Source organism: Triturus cristatus, chromosome 5_2 (assembly GCF_964204655.1).
Source record: "Triturus cristatus chromosome 5_2, aTriCri1.1, whole genome shotgun sequence".
Taxonomy (NCBI): domain Eukaryota; kingdom Metazoa; phylum Chordata; class Amphibia; order Caudata; family Salamandridae; genus Triturus; species Triturus cristatus.
This window is the reverse complement of record NC_140588.1, coordinates 404458239-404473207: the sequence shown is the minus strand read 5'-3', so window position 1 is coordinate 404473207 and position 14969 is coordinate 404458239.

Genomic DNA, 14969 nt, shown 5'->3' with positions numbered 1-14969 from the left:
GGCCCCCTGGAGGAGGAGGACTGGAGAGACGCTCTGATGGCCACCAAGACTATCACTGTCTCAGCTAGACTTCGCCTGGTCCAGCTTTACTTCCTATACACCTCCTACCTAACCCCTGCCCGCCTACACAGAGCAGGCCTAATTCCACACCCAACATGCACAAGATGTGATGCTAAACCAGCAGACGTCTTCCACATGGTATGGTCCTGCCCACATATAACCTCTTATTGGGCTCACAGAGGTGCTGGGATGGGAGGTCCCACACAACCCCCTGAACATAATACTGGGTGTCACTGACAGGCTATATGGATCAAGAGCAGATAAAATGTTTCTAGGGACCGTCCTCGTAGTGGTCAAGTGCGACATCGCAATGGCATGGAAGAATCCCACCCCGCCCACTATAACTAAATGGCGCAGAGGAGTTGACTGGTGCGCCGTGCAGGAGCTACCACTATAAGAGGCCAAGGGTTGTACGGCCAAACACCGGAGGGTCTGGGGTAAATGGTTGGAAATGTGAAACTAATTAACTTCCTTGTCTTCCCAGGTCTAATTCTATATGCCCTGCTGGAGATGGAGAAACAACAATGTATACTGTCGCAAGACTGTTTTACCCGCCGAATGTCACATGTTGTGGTGCTACTGATCATGCTGTACTGTTTGGACTTATGTTTTTACCACTATCTCTTTGCAAAATTAATAAAATTGACTATTAGAAAGAAACCTAACTTCCCACCCTTTACCCTTATAAACCCCACATCCCCCACCTAAAATTAAACTAAAAACAAATTAATAACACAGCTAAAAATAATTTACAAATCAATAATTAATAGTATTTCACAAGTAATTAATTAATTAAAAATAAATTACTTCCCACATTTTATACCTATAAGCTCCACACCCCCACCTAAAATTTAACTAAAAAAATTAAGAACACATTTAAAATAATTAATTCACAATTAAATACCTAATAGTATTTAACAATTAATTAATATTAATATACTCCCCACACTTTATCCCTTATAAACCTAAAACCAACACCCAAAAAATGTAATTAAACAATTAACATAATTCATTATCAATTAATTAATTTAATTTAACTATTAAAATAATTATTAATTAATTAAAAATAAATTACTTACCACTCTTTATCCTTATAAACCCCACAACCTGCACCTAAAAATAATTACATAATTACCATAAATAATTATTAATTAATTAATATTAATTAACAACTAATTATTTAAACATAAATGACATCTTAATTTTTACCCCTATAAACCCCACAACCCACTCATAAAATATACCCCCCAAAAAATTTACAGCACAATTAACACTATTAAATATCAATTAAATGAATATTATTGAATAAAAAATAATCATTAATTTATTATAATTAAATTACTTCCCAACCTATTCCCCTATAAACCCACAACCTGCTATGGAACTAAAAAACACAAAATGTAATTAAATTAAATTTAATAACTACTAAAAATGTAACAGATATATTAAAAAACATGAACAATACTTATACAAAAAATTTACATCACATACATTTGAAATATATACTAAAATACATAACACTAATTAAAAAACAATATTTTAAACAACTATATTTTTGCAAATGATGTTAAGGACTTAAAAATCGATATTCTTCTCCATGATATTCTTGCTCATATTTCTGTCACAATATTTCCAACTCGATGATTGTGTCAGTTAATATTACTGACTCGATATTTTATCTGAATACCATGCACAGATGGGTGTGAGAGCTTCTGACTGGGTCCAGAGCGTGTGGTGCCACCCCCATGCACTTTGCAGGGGGGCACCTGCAAGTTTTATTATGCCACTGTCACCCTGCTGGGCAAAGGTAATTGCATTTGTCCCCAGAGGGAACAAAGGCCGCCCCACACAAAAGGAGTAATTAACAGTGTTTCCCTCAGGTGCTGAGGAGGAAAAGGCAAGGATAAAATAATCTGCATGTGTTAATTACCTGTTACCTTGTACCAGGGCTGGTAGAGAAAGTGTAGCTGCTGCTTTTGTGATATTTGCTGCTGGACCCTTGGACTGCAACAGCCATGGACAACTGGAAGAAGGAATCCCCTGATGCCCCAAAGCACCAAGTAGTCTGCCCCAGTTCATACCAGAAGCAGTCTGTCTTTCCAAGGGCCATGGAGGCTGGCCTCCTGAGGATCAGCTCGGAAAAATAACTGCACTTCTACACCAAGAAGGAAAGAAGCACCAGAAGAGAAGAAGGGCTGTCACAGGTGCCCACAGTTTGCTGCCTCATGGAGAGGGAGAGAGAGAGAGAGGGAGAGTATGTGTGTGTGAGAGCGAGAGAGAGAGAGAGAGAGAGAGAGAGAGAGAGAGAGAGAGAGAGAGAGAGATATGCGGGCCTGTGATCCCAACTCCGGGCCCCCAACATTGTATAGGGGGATGGTGGAGTGCCGCTGCACTAGTCCCATCCCTGGTGGGCCTACCCCACTCCTGTGCCTGTATCTAGGGGGAGTGGCCAGCCACCACCAACAGCAGCATCCTACCTGCAGGAGCAGGCAGGGAGAGATGAGTGCTGCTTGCTCTGGCAGCAGCAGATGAAATGCTGCCCATGTGGGGAGTCAGACGGAGAGCCAAGGATTGGCTCCCTGGCTTGCCCCCAACAAAGAAATGTGTTCAATGCACCAAGGTGGGACTGGGCACCCCCCCATAGGAAAACAGTGGGAAGGCTGCCCATCTGCCTAATTAAAATGCACGCTTCCAGGAGGAAGTGCCCCAATATGCTCGGGGAGAAGATCTTTGTATTTGTTTTCCTCCTCTTGTGGTGGCCCCAGGACAGCGGGGGCACCACCAATATTTCACCAATATTAAAAAGAAAGTGTGAGGGGGCTGCAGGAGTGCAGCAGCCCCCCTGCCAAGATGTTTTAAAAGAATTGACCCTATGTTTGCCGTCTCCTGGAATCTATGACCCTCTGGGATTTTTACCTGCATTTTAAAAGTGCTCCCTAGGCTGGGGCTTTTGCGCGACCTCTGGCACTGTAGTAACCTCTAGGAGACTGTTCTATGGCTTCATTTGTCTTGTCAGAAAGTAGTGCCCTCCATTGTATGCAAACTTAGAGCATGTATTACACACAGAGACATGATATGATTAAGTTTACAATGCTTTGTTGATATACTAATTTTGGCAGTGATTATTGATTCAGGTTGATATGCTCTACTAACATTAATTGTAATTACACATGTTTATTATTGATTATTGCTTTTACTCACAAAATGATGGTGTTTTCGGCATGTAGTTTGTTGTTCTTGTGATATGATAACTCTTGATAAGGCCAATATGCCTGTTTTATTTAAAGTGGTGCACCCCTATATTGTGATGTGTTATCTGGTAGAGCTTGGGGGTACTGTGATATTGGGAGTCATAACACTTTGGGGTCAAATGTACTTTCATGGGTCATCTAAGATATTGTTGATATTCCTAATGTGTATATTTGTAAATGAATTTGTGGTATTTAGTAGTATGAGTGTGATAAATGTACTTTTCCTTTTCAAGTAAATGGTAATTACTAGTCCACACCACCTCCCCTGAGTAAGCCATTGAAACCTGAAAGGGTGACAATCGACTCATACTCAACAGTGAAAATAATAAAATTATCACCTCCGTCCTCAGTATCTCCTCGAGCCAGTGAACTTACAGAGCCTCTGATTCATCTTCAGCTAATGTAAACCCAGCAGATCCTTAGTCCTGTCTAGGATGCTGATCTCAGACCGTGATTCACTGATATGGATGCTAGTAAAAACATTCTTTCAAACTAAACTGCACAAGGGAACCCTCCCATACATTTCCAGATGAAACAATTCAGTGTTAGAAGGATTTCTAGTAAACTCTTGCTTTATATGCTGACCCTCGCGCGAACCAAATCAAGAAATTGAAAGAAGAATATGACTGGTCACCCCATCTTTGGGATAAAAAATTGACAATGTGTGACTACCCAATTAGAAAACCTCCACGGACAGGAAAACAAATATTTGATGCCCTCTTCCTGACCTACCCTTTCGTGAAGGACTCTCTGACATTTACCCCCAGAATAAGATAGAAAATACCAACCAACCAACAATCTCAACCCCTCAGGAGACAGCCTACTAACATTACCATGATCCAGAAACAAAAGCAAAGGTAGCAACTTTCCCTCTAACTTCTGCAATGCTCTATCCAAAATGACGCGGGGTAAAAACGCGAAGTAAAAACACACATCCCAACACTAGCAGACCACGACTGTTTAACACTCAAATGCTCATGGGACACCACCTCACCCTGCTGTCTTTGTCTTAGCAAAACTGTCCTATTGATACTGATGCACTTACACTTTGGCCATGGATGCCTTGGCCAAGTCTCTAACTGCTGTTTTGTTGTAGCCAGCCCACTGAATCTATTCTTTCTGGACCTGCTGCCTCGGCATATCTATTAACCTTTTGGACCGATGCACCTGGGACCAAAGAAAGTGGTCCTGCTGTTCCCGTCATCTTTCCAGGCCTCTGCCAGTCATTGTAACCTTAACACCTGACACTAAAAAGCAGCTAGAAGGTTCGACAGTGATGGCTATAGAAAAAATAAACACGAATAAACAACAAGAAGAGTTAACATGGAGAAATCTTTCTTATAAGCCTATTTCAAATTGACCTCTCTCTAGTCTTACTCCGGCTAGGCACATAGACCGCGCACCAGTGGCAGGCTTCTTAGAAGTCTCATCTCCTTTCTTATTTCCTGATATTTAATTGAACTAATTTGTCTTTTCAAATCAATTTCTGGAAGCTTTCTAGGATCGCCAGCATCCCTTCTCATTATTGCATCTGTGGCTTTGGGCCAGTTTGTGATGTGATTGGATCTGTGGAGCTAGGCTTGCTGTCACAAAACCCTCCATTCTCCAGACAAGCTTTCTCTGGGTAGTAAGCCCTTACTCAGTTTTCACTGAGGCAAGTATTTCATTTTAGTATTCTTTTATTCTGACACCAGGGCACATGCCTAAAAAAAGAAGTGGGGGGGACTAACCAGGTTAGGCAGTAGGCAAGTGAAATCATGACGCATGCCATTACAGTTCATGATGTCACGACGCATGCACATGACATCACAAGAAGTGACCTCACTGGAAGTGACATCACAAGAAGTGACCTCAGATATTAAGACCTCACACATATGTTTATCAGGTATATTATGGTGCCGATTACGATCCGGTAAAAACCGGGTACGAACCGTCGGTCGGAGCGAATTCTCCGTCCGACTCGTACTCGGTTGGAAAACATTACAAACATGGAATTACGATTCGCACGGAAACACCATTTCCGTACGAATCGTAAAAAACACCGACCGATGAAAATATGCATACGAATGTGATCCGGGAATGCTGCGACGTGACGTCGGGACGCTTCCAGGCAGCGTTTCACGACCCAGGAAGTACGATTCGAACCGACAGCAGTCCGGACGGCAATATTTTTACGGCACCCAAAAAGTGCCGGAAAAGCGAAGTACAGCGCGAAACGACCAAAGTAGGTGGCCCGGTAAGCGCCGTACCCCCCCCCAGCCCCCGCATGTACGCGCCGTACCCCCCCCCAGCCCCCGCATGTACGCATCGAACCCCCGTGTATGTACACCCGAGTACGCGTCGAACCCCCCGTGTATGTACACCCGAGTACGCGTCGAACCCCCCCGTGTATGTACACCCGAGTACGCGTCGAACCCCCCGTGTATGTACACCCAAGTACGCGTCGAACCCCCCGTGTATGTACACCCGAGTACGCGTCGAACCCCCCCGTGTATGTACACCCGAGTACGCGTCGAACCCCCCGTGTATGTACACCCGAGTACGCGTCGAACCCCCCATGTATGTACACCCGAGTACGCGTCGAACCTCCCCGTGTATGTACACCCGAGTACGTTCGAGTCGTACCCCCACCCGTGTATGTACGGGGGTACGCACCGTACATACACGGGTGGGGGTACGACTCGAACGTACTCGGGTGTACATTCACGGGGGGGTTCGACGCGTACTCGGGTGTACATACACGGGGGGTTCGACGCGTACTCGGGTGTACATACAAGGGGGGTTCGACGCGTACTCGGGTGTACATACACGGGGGGTTCAACACGTACTCGGGTGTACATACACGGGGGGGGTTCGACGCGTACTCGGGTGTACATACACGGGGGGGTTCGACGCGTACATGCGGGGGCTGGGGGGGTACGGCACGTACATGCGGGGGCTGGGGGGGTACGGCGCGTACATGCGGGGGCTGGGGGGGGTACGGCGCGTACATGCGGGGGCTGGGGGGGATACGGCACGTACCGGGCACCTGTTTGGACGTCTCCATGGTTGTTATGGGAGTTCGGTGCGGACGGTCTTTTAACCATACGGTTGTACATTCGGACGCCCGGGACGGATCGTGATTCCCCGGTCGGACTTCGCTTTTCACGTTTGTACGGTAAATCGTCCGAGGACGTGTCGGACACTTTTTCCGACCCGAGGACGTGTGGGGAATTATTCCCAATGTGACTCGTATGGGCTTTTTACCATGCGAATCGTGATTGCCAGTTTGTACGGCACTTGTACGATTCGTACGGTAAAAAGACCGGATACGAGTCGTACGGGAATTTTTTTTACCGGATCGTAATTGGCACCTATGAGTACATTTAAGTGCATTATGAGATTTAACATATAAAATTTGCCATTGGGGTTGTGCCAAAAAAGTGGTGCAATCCTGTCGCAAAATCTGGGCCTCAACTGATAAATGTATTTTTTTAAACCCTGCCACAAAGAAATTTGCAACAAGGCGAAGCATGGTAGTAGATCTGTTATGCTTAATTGGTTGCAAAGTCTACATTATGAAATATTTGATTGGGTTAAGGCATTTGCTGTAAATGTGGCAAGTAAATCTCAGGGAATAGTAATAATGGTGAGATAACGCTGGTGGTTATTGCACTTGCAGAAGAGATCTGTGTTTTATAAAGTCCTAGATTTGAATCAAAGTAGTAGAGAAGGTAAATGTGTCTCCTGCAAAGCACATCTTCTAACACGCAGATGAATATAGATAGTAAAATGGAATACTGCTTTTCACTCAGAGATCCTTTTGTTACCTCCAGTGCATAAATTGTAATCCTTCTAAAATATCACAGTGAGGTATGGAGGACATGTGATTCCTTCACATTGTAACCCTCACTGTCCATGTAACTCATCTTTTACATTGATTTATACATGTACATGATTTATTGTCAATGAATAATGGGTAAGTTATCTAAAGAGCTCTGACACCCTGCATTGGGTTGTATATCACTATAAAAGTAATAAAATAGTGCTATTGAAATTGTTATTTGTGTAAATACTGGGACAGACCAACATATCTGACATTCTTACAGTGCATACACTAATATAAAGGGACTGAACAAAACCAAAAGCATGCCTCTCTTAAGTACCTGTGAAGAAATAACAAGCTGTGCCTTTATTTCCCCTCCATTGCATTTACATTTAAGTGTGAGGTTCCAGGCTGCCTCCAGTCAGGATATTTAAACAAAAGGAGGCCTGATGGCCCCTTAACTTCGGCCCAGCTGGAGGTGAAAAAAAAAAACCTCGCTGCCTGTACATTGCTGCTGGGAATCGAAAGCAGACAACCTGTAGTGCTGCTGAACGTGTGTGAAAATGACAGCGGGACAAGTTGAGCATATTTCTGTGGGGCCCAACTTCTTGGCAGGGGGATGGCTTCCACCCTGTGAAAAGAGTGGGTGGACGCCGTGTACTAGCGTGTACCCCCGACTTGTGCACTGTCTGACACCATTGTCTTCTACAGAAGACTTGGGGGCATATTAACAAGGAACAGGGAAAATTAACGCTAAGGGCGCTTAGCGTTCATTTTTTAACGCCTGCTATCGCTGGATAATATCGCCTGGTTATCGTGTTATTAACAACGCTAACCGCCTAGGCGATAAAAAATCCAGCGATATTGGCATTTTGGGAGGCTATCGCTGGTAATGCAGCGATAAAACTACAAGGATAGGGATATCCTTGTTGATAGCCCATGGTGGACTTAGCCTTGTAATCCACCTCCCATTGGATTACATGGCTAAGTCTGAAAATTAGCAGACGTAAAAAGCAGCGTTAACCGTGGTCAGCGCTGCTTTTTTTGTCTCTAACAGGGTTAGCGTGAAGCTTGATAATAGGAGAAATATCGCTATTTTGCTCTGAAACGCCCACTTTGCATCTCATTAGAAATGCAAAGGGAAGCTTAGTGAAAAAGGGTGCTAACATGCGTTTTTGCATGTTAGCACCCTGTTGTTAATAGGGCGATATTTTTATCTCCGCTTCTTTGGCCTTTTAAGCCAAAAAAGCGTAGATAAAGCCCTTGTTCATATGCCCCTTATTTTTTACTAACAGTTGAAGGCGAAGTTATTTTCAATAGAATTGTAAGTTATCTGAGTTCAGCTTTGTGAACTGTTTGCCTAATTGATTCTCCAGAGCTTTGGTCGTACACCCATCTATTTACAAGGCGTACTGCTTGCATCTGGTGGCACTCACTATTATGATGCCAGGAGTGATTTCCTGATATATAAGCAGTAAGTAGCATTGAAACAAGTCGCAAAGTTTTACTGCTCTAACAATCCCCAGCACCATGACACATAAGATGGGAAGTGCTGGCCAGAAGGAGCGACCACTCACTGCAAGGTAATGTAAATAGTTTGGAGCACACATCAGAATTACATTAAAAGACGCAATTGAAAATCAGTAAAAAGATGGGGGCATATCAACAACAACCGGCGATAATTATCTCTAAGCGCACTTAGCGCTAGGATAATTATCGCCGGCTAGCGTGAATTTTTATCGCTGAGATAGCGTGCTATTAGCAACGCTTATCTCAATAGCGATAAAAATCCTCACGCTAACAGGCTAACATGAGATTATCGCTGGAAACCCAGCGATAATCTCACGTTACCTTGTTGATAGGGACAGGCAAACTTAGCCATGATATCCTCCTTCCATAGGATATCATGGCTAAGTCAGAAAAATACCAGACGTAAAAAAGCAGCGATAACCGCGGTTAGCGCTGCTTTTTTTGTCTCTAGCAGGGTTAGCGACATTCTTGATAATAGGAGAAATGTCGCTTAGCGAGATTTCTCCTATTATTTTACTCTGGAACGCCCCCTTTGCATCTCATTAGAGATGCAAGGGGAAGCGTAGAGTAAAAGTGTGCTAACATGCAAATTTGCATGTTAGCACCCTGTTGTTGATAGGGCGCTAGTTTTAAAGCCAAAAAAGCAGAGATAAAGCCCTTGTTGATATGCCCCTTGCAAGCGCAACGCAGCTCCAGCGAGGCTCTGGGGTGCCCTATCTTCACAATGCTGCGTCAATCCTTACGCCTGCTTCAAGCAGACGCAGGTTTGTGATGCAGCATGGGCTCAAAAGTGACTGAGTGAAATCTTGTAGATTTCACTCAGCCACTTTTAGGAGGCGTTCCTGCGACGGAACGCCCCCCCTGCACAGGAACGCCTACTTTTGGCGCAGGGCTTTACAACGTGACGCATCTCCCAGATATGTCACGTTGTAAATACCCCGCAGCATGGCGCTGGTTTTGCGCCGCCTCTGCGTCACTAAAGTGACACAACGGTAGCGTAAAAGAGGAGCAAGGGGCTTGTAAATCTGCCCCTTCGACTTACCACTACTAGCATTCAACATAGGGAGCCTTGTTAAAGCGTGAATGAAACACCTTTCAGCTGGCATATCTCCCGGGTTGTTCATCTGACTGCATCGTTAAGCGTGATATTGTGACAACTCTTGAAGAATAAATATTTGTGAATACAACATTCTAAGACTTTTCACTGATTTTCAGTGACTCTTTTTGTAATGTAATTCAGGTGTGTGCTCCAACCTATTGATATTACCTTGTATCTGGTGCTAATATTGTCGTTTATTTTCACAAATTCTAATATTTATTTTCCACTGTACTGGCTTTGTTGGCTCCATTGGTATGTGCCATCTGTCCACCAGGATTTATCTACTGGCGGACTGATAATTACTGTAACCTCCTCATGCCTTGTAGGCTGGTGATTTAAAGGTTTTCTGAAACAGTCTGACTTTAAATTCAAGACCTCACAACAGAAGGTATCGACAGAGGATAGTGACAAACATCCCGTGTCTGCAATGTGTGGTAAATCAATCTTCCTAGAACTTTTTGTTATGGATTGATGTTCATTCAGTAGTCTAGACTTTCATCCACGTTTCTTGGTGTGATTTCGAATTTAGAGACATTATTAAATACCGCTCTGTTGGAATCTAGTGTTCTGCTCCATTGAATGGATGTGTTAATGCCTCTGTGTCACTGGTTCTTAGGCTGTGAATGAATTGGGATATTTGCACTATACCCACGGTCCACACCCAGCTTGACACCCAGGTTTTAGGGTCCACAATCATCTCATGGGAAAGCAGCTTTGCCATCCATTTTTTGTTCGATTTTTTCAGGCATGGGCTTGTGTTTGTCCTCATTGCAGCAGGAAATCAGCACTCACTCCTTTGAGAGTACTCCTGATTGAGGATCTATCATCAGAGTGCAAGGGTATCGGTGGCTGGGGGTATATGTATAATATACCTCCGCACACAGTAGAGCATAACACAGGATGACAGACGGATGGTTGGTGGCAGGTGATGTTTAAGATAGGGGACTTACGTTTTATACCTTCATACATGGAAAAGGAATCTATTGGCTGTTTCCTTTAAATGTTCATGCCTTCCCCTTGTCTGAAGTCCTTCTGTCTCCCTGAATATCTGTAGTGTGCTGAGTGGTTCCTTGTGCAGACTAAAGTAATTATTTCTTCCCTGTCCTTGGAGCACCTCAAGCAAGCAAATTTAAATAAATTAGCTGTAAAGGGTCTTGAGGGTGATGGAGCTCAACTCATAATTGGAAATATATCCTTTCTAATGATCTTTATACAGAAAATGATCGAATATTAATGCTTACAAAATGGATGGTTTAGAAAACAAAGAGGTGAGGCTGACACAACTTTCCAAATGCTTTCCACGGTAACCTCTAATATAGAAATTGAATAGTAAAGGGTCTGAATATTCCTTACTTGTACCTACCAAGAACTGACAATGAGATTAATGGCAGGCGTACACCATTACCTCCGCCAGAGCTCTTCACTCAAGTCATGGGAAATGGGCATTCCAAGGCGTGGCTAGTCTTGGACGTTTTTGAACGTCCACAGATATGACTGCTTGTTGGCATTCACAAACACTTCTCCTTCCCATTTTCACTCTGGAAAGGCTCAGAGGTCAATACCAGCCAATGACTAGCATAAGCCCCTTTTTAGAGTGGTGGGGGAGGGTAGGGCAGATATTTTACCTTTGGACGAAAAAATGTGCATTTGCACAGTTGATCCTATTTCTCATGATACAGAGTTCTTGGGTATAGAGAGATTTGCCCTGCAGGAATATATCCTGTTGGGAATATCTCATGAACATCCAGGAATATGCATGGAAACCTGCACCTGGTACAGCTTTCCATGGGTATTCCTGGAAATGTGTGTGACTTCCAGAAAATCCCAAATCTCCCCACACAATTAGGTGTCAATGTGCGAGTGCAGGTTTATGGCTTTCTTTGTGAATTGGGTCCAATGTGATTTCTATAACCAGGCTTAAAACTGCCTAAAAATGTAATTAACTCTATCAAAACATAAATTGTGTATACTTTGTAACTCCAATTTCTTTAGGTTAAAGAGATCTACAGAGGAAACACCAGAGTAATACGTGATATTTGTTTAACCTCTTTTTCTAGATTACAGACTGTGTCAGGATTCTACTACATCAGGGAAAGATTGGTATCAATCCCTCCTTTCTTAAATTGCTGGTAGGGGCTGGTTGTTACCAGAAAAAAGAGACTATGGAACTGAGGTGTAGCAAACTTTTTTTCTTTTTTTAATTTTTTTTTATTTGAACAAGAAAGTAGTAAGATAACGAATAGACATTCAAAATACATGGCATCATCTAAATTACACATAATAAACAGTAATAATATTTATCTCAGTAGTGGCACAACCAGTACTATATTATAACCATAATGAAAACAGAGAAAGTGAATATTGAGAGTGCAACACTCCTAACTTCTGCCCTAAAAGATATAGACTAGAATACCGTGCTTAAATTAGATAAAGACAAGAGCTATTTAAAGTGCATAATGCGAATAGCAGCAGTTCATTATGAAAATACCATACCGAGCTAGTATAAAAGCCTTGTATACACCATATAGACCTTCGAATGATTGGCAGCAGTTCTTAAATAAAGTGCTTATTATTTAGGCCTTAAGTAAAACAGTCAGGAAGTATCATGATTCTTGTATTCCATAAATAGAGAAGCATAACAATATTTAAAGTGCATAGTGCTAATAGCAGCAGCTCTTGAAAAAAATGTCATACAAAAGCTATTTAAAGTGCAAAATAGCAGCAGTTCTTAAATAAAGTGTATGATATTTAAGCTCTATTCTAATCGCCTTGCTCCTCTACTATCTCAAGCATAATGCTAATATATATAATCTATCCCGCCTTATTTCAAAATTGGATGGTTGGGAACTCTGGAATACCTTGCCTTTATGCTCCTTCTCCTTCACTCTCAGCCTGATCGGAGTACTCATGCCAGATAGCTCTAAATCTTTTGGTTGCTCCTACCCGTCTCGCATAGGCCTCCTCAAACTTAAAAGTTCCGTTCATTTTATTAAGCCAGTGGTCAATCCTAGGTTGTTTATCTGTTTTCCAATTTTGTAGGACTAGTGCTCTTGCGACAGCTATGGCAATTAGTATGAAATACTGCTGATGTTTAATTAACCCTTTCACCTCCCCCGAAGTGCCAAATAAAACGAGCATAACCGACGATTGAATTCTCAGAGACAGAGATGAGGAGATCTTAGCAAAAACCTCATCCCAAAAAAGTCGTAGCTTATTGCATTCATAGAAAATATGTACCCATCCGCCCTCCTCCTGGGTGTTACATCTAAAGCAACGGTTTGGGTTAGTTGGTTACATCTTATGCAATTTCAAGGGGGTATAGTAGGCAAGCCATCTGGATAGAAAAAATTAATCCTCTTGTAATTAGCCCCTCTGAGTGCTTTTTTTGCTAACTCATATAGGGGCATATCAACAACAACCGGCGATAATTATCTCTAAGTGCACTTAGCGCTAGGATAATTATCGCCGGCTAGCGTGAATTTTTATCATTGAGATAGCGTGCTATTAGCAATGCTTATCTCAATAGCGATAAAAATCCTCACGCTAACAGGCTAACGTGAGATTATCGCTGGAAACCCAGCGATAATCTCACGTTACCTTGTTGATAGGGACAGGCAAACTTAGCCATGATATCCTCCTTCCATAGGATATCATGGCTAAGTCAGAAAAATACCAGACGTAAAAAAGCGGTTAAGCACACAGGGGTAACCCTATAACCCAAGGAACATGGGCCTCGTAAATATATATGAACAATGGTTCCGTAGGGAAAATTATTATTTACAATTAAGATAAATCAATTAAACATGAACACAGCATTCGATGATCTAGCAAGCAATTAATCTTAAAGAATGAATAATATTTCAAAAAACGTAACAATTTATTTTTTAGTATTTCATCTGAATTTTAAATCATTCATCAACTCCTTTAGATATGTACAAAAATGAAAACGGGCTGTATATACAATAATATTTACAAAACAACGACGCAGTGACAAAGTGATAGTGAGGAAGTGAATATTTACAATGTTATGTGCGTGATTATCAATAAAATACACAGGAAGTTTTTTACACAAAAAGTCCTCAGCTGAATTATGGATAGGTAATGACCCTTGTATGGCACAAGTCCTGATTTATCTGTGTATACAAGGAATTCCAGTTAGTGCAGGACTGTGGAACCGTCAACGTTTCGACCCTATATCGACCAGTTGTTCTATACAGTCATATCGGGTCTTCTTCAGGACACGGGGGGTGTATAACAGCCTGCATAAAATAGATATAGATCAATATCTCTGCTGTGTTAAAGGTATAAAAACAGGGAAGGTATAAGTTTCCCATAAACTCACCCAATTATAGGTGATAGGACCGATGTCCAACAGTATGACGTGATTGCTGCTCAGTGCCAGTCAGAGGAGAATACCTATTGACATGTGTGCACATTAGTAAGCAAATATTGGATGCAAGTCTTAATTAAACAGCATAGGGGACGTGTAAAAATAATAATTTTTACCAGTATCGTAGAAGGTCTAGATTCTTCTTCGTCTATTTATTTACTCTTTTTCTTCTTTTGTCATTCAGATTAGCGTGCCCGCTGTGAGTCACTGCAGACATGAACGCAGATAAGGGTATTCAGAATAATAACCATAAAGCCCAAATTGGGTACCATTAAAGCTTAGTGGTCCATGTGATGGCTCACCTGACTTCAGGATAAATATTTTGTACTGCCGGAGACACGGTCATCAGGATACCACTTCGACTAGAAGAAACCATAAATCAACCCTCATTAAATACTACTAGACTAGTATGGTCTGTAAACATTTCAAGACTTCTAAACTATTGGCTCATAGTATGCTCTGGTTCATTCAAAAAGCGATCCTATCGGAGCGAGAATCCTATGATAGCGATGAGTCATAAATGAACCCTCATAAAAGCAAGTGTGGTCTGTAGGTATTTCAAAGAATGTCATGATTTCCCTCATTAACACTACAACATGCGACCCGATTAAAGAGAGATTATTGAAGTGGCGGCGAATCAACACAAGAGTAGCAGACAGTGTATAATTGACCTTCAAAAACATTTCTACTGGTTACAGTTACTATACGCCAAATACACTAATCAGCTGTTTTTAAGACAATAGTTACTTCGCGCACCACGAGCGTCACGCAAGACATCATGGAGATTTAGCCTACGCCAAATAAACTAATCAGCTGTCATTAAAAATCGTTACT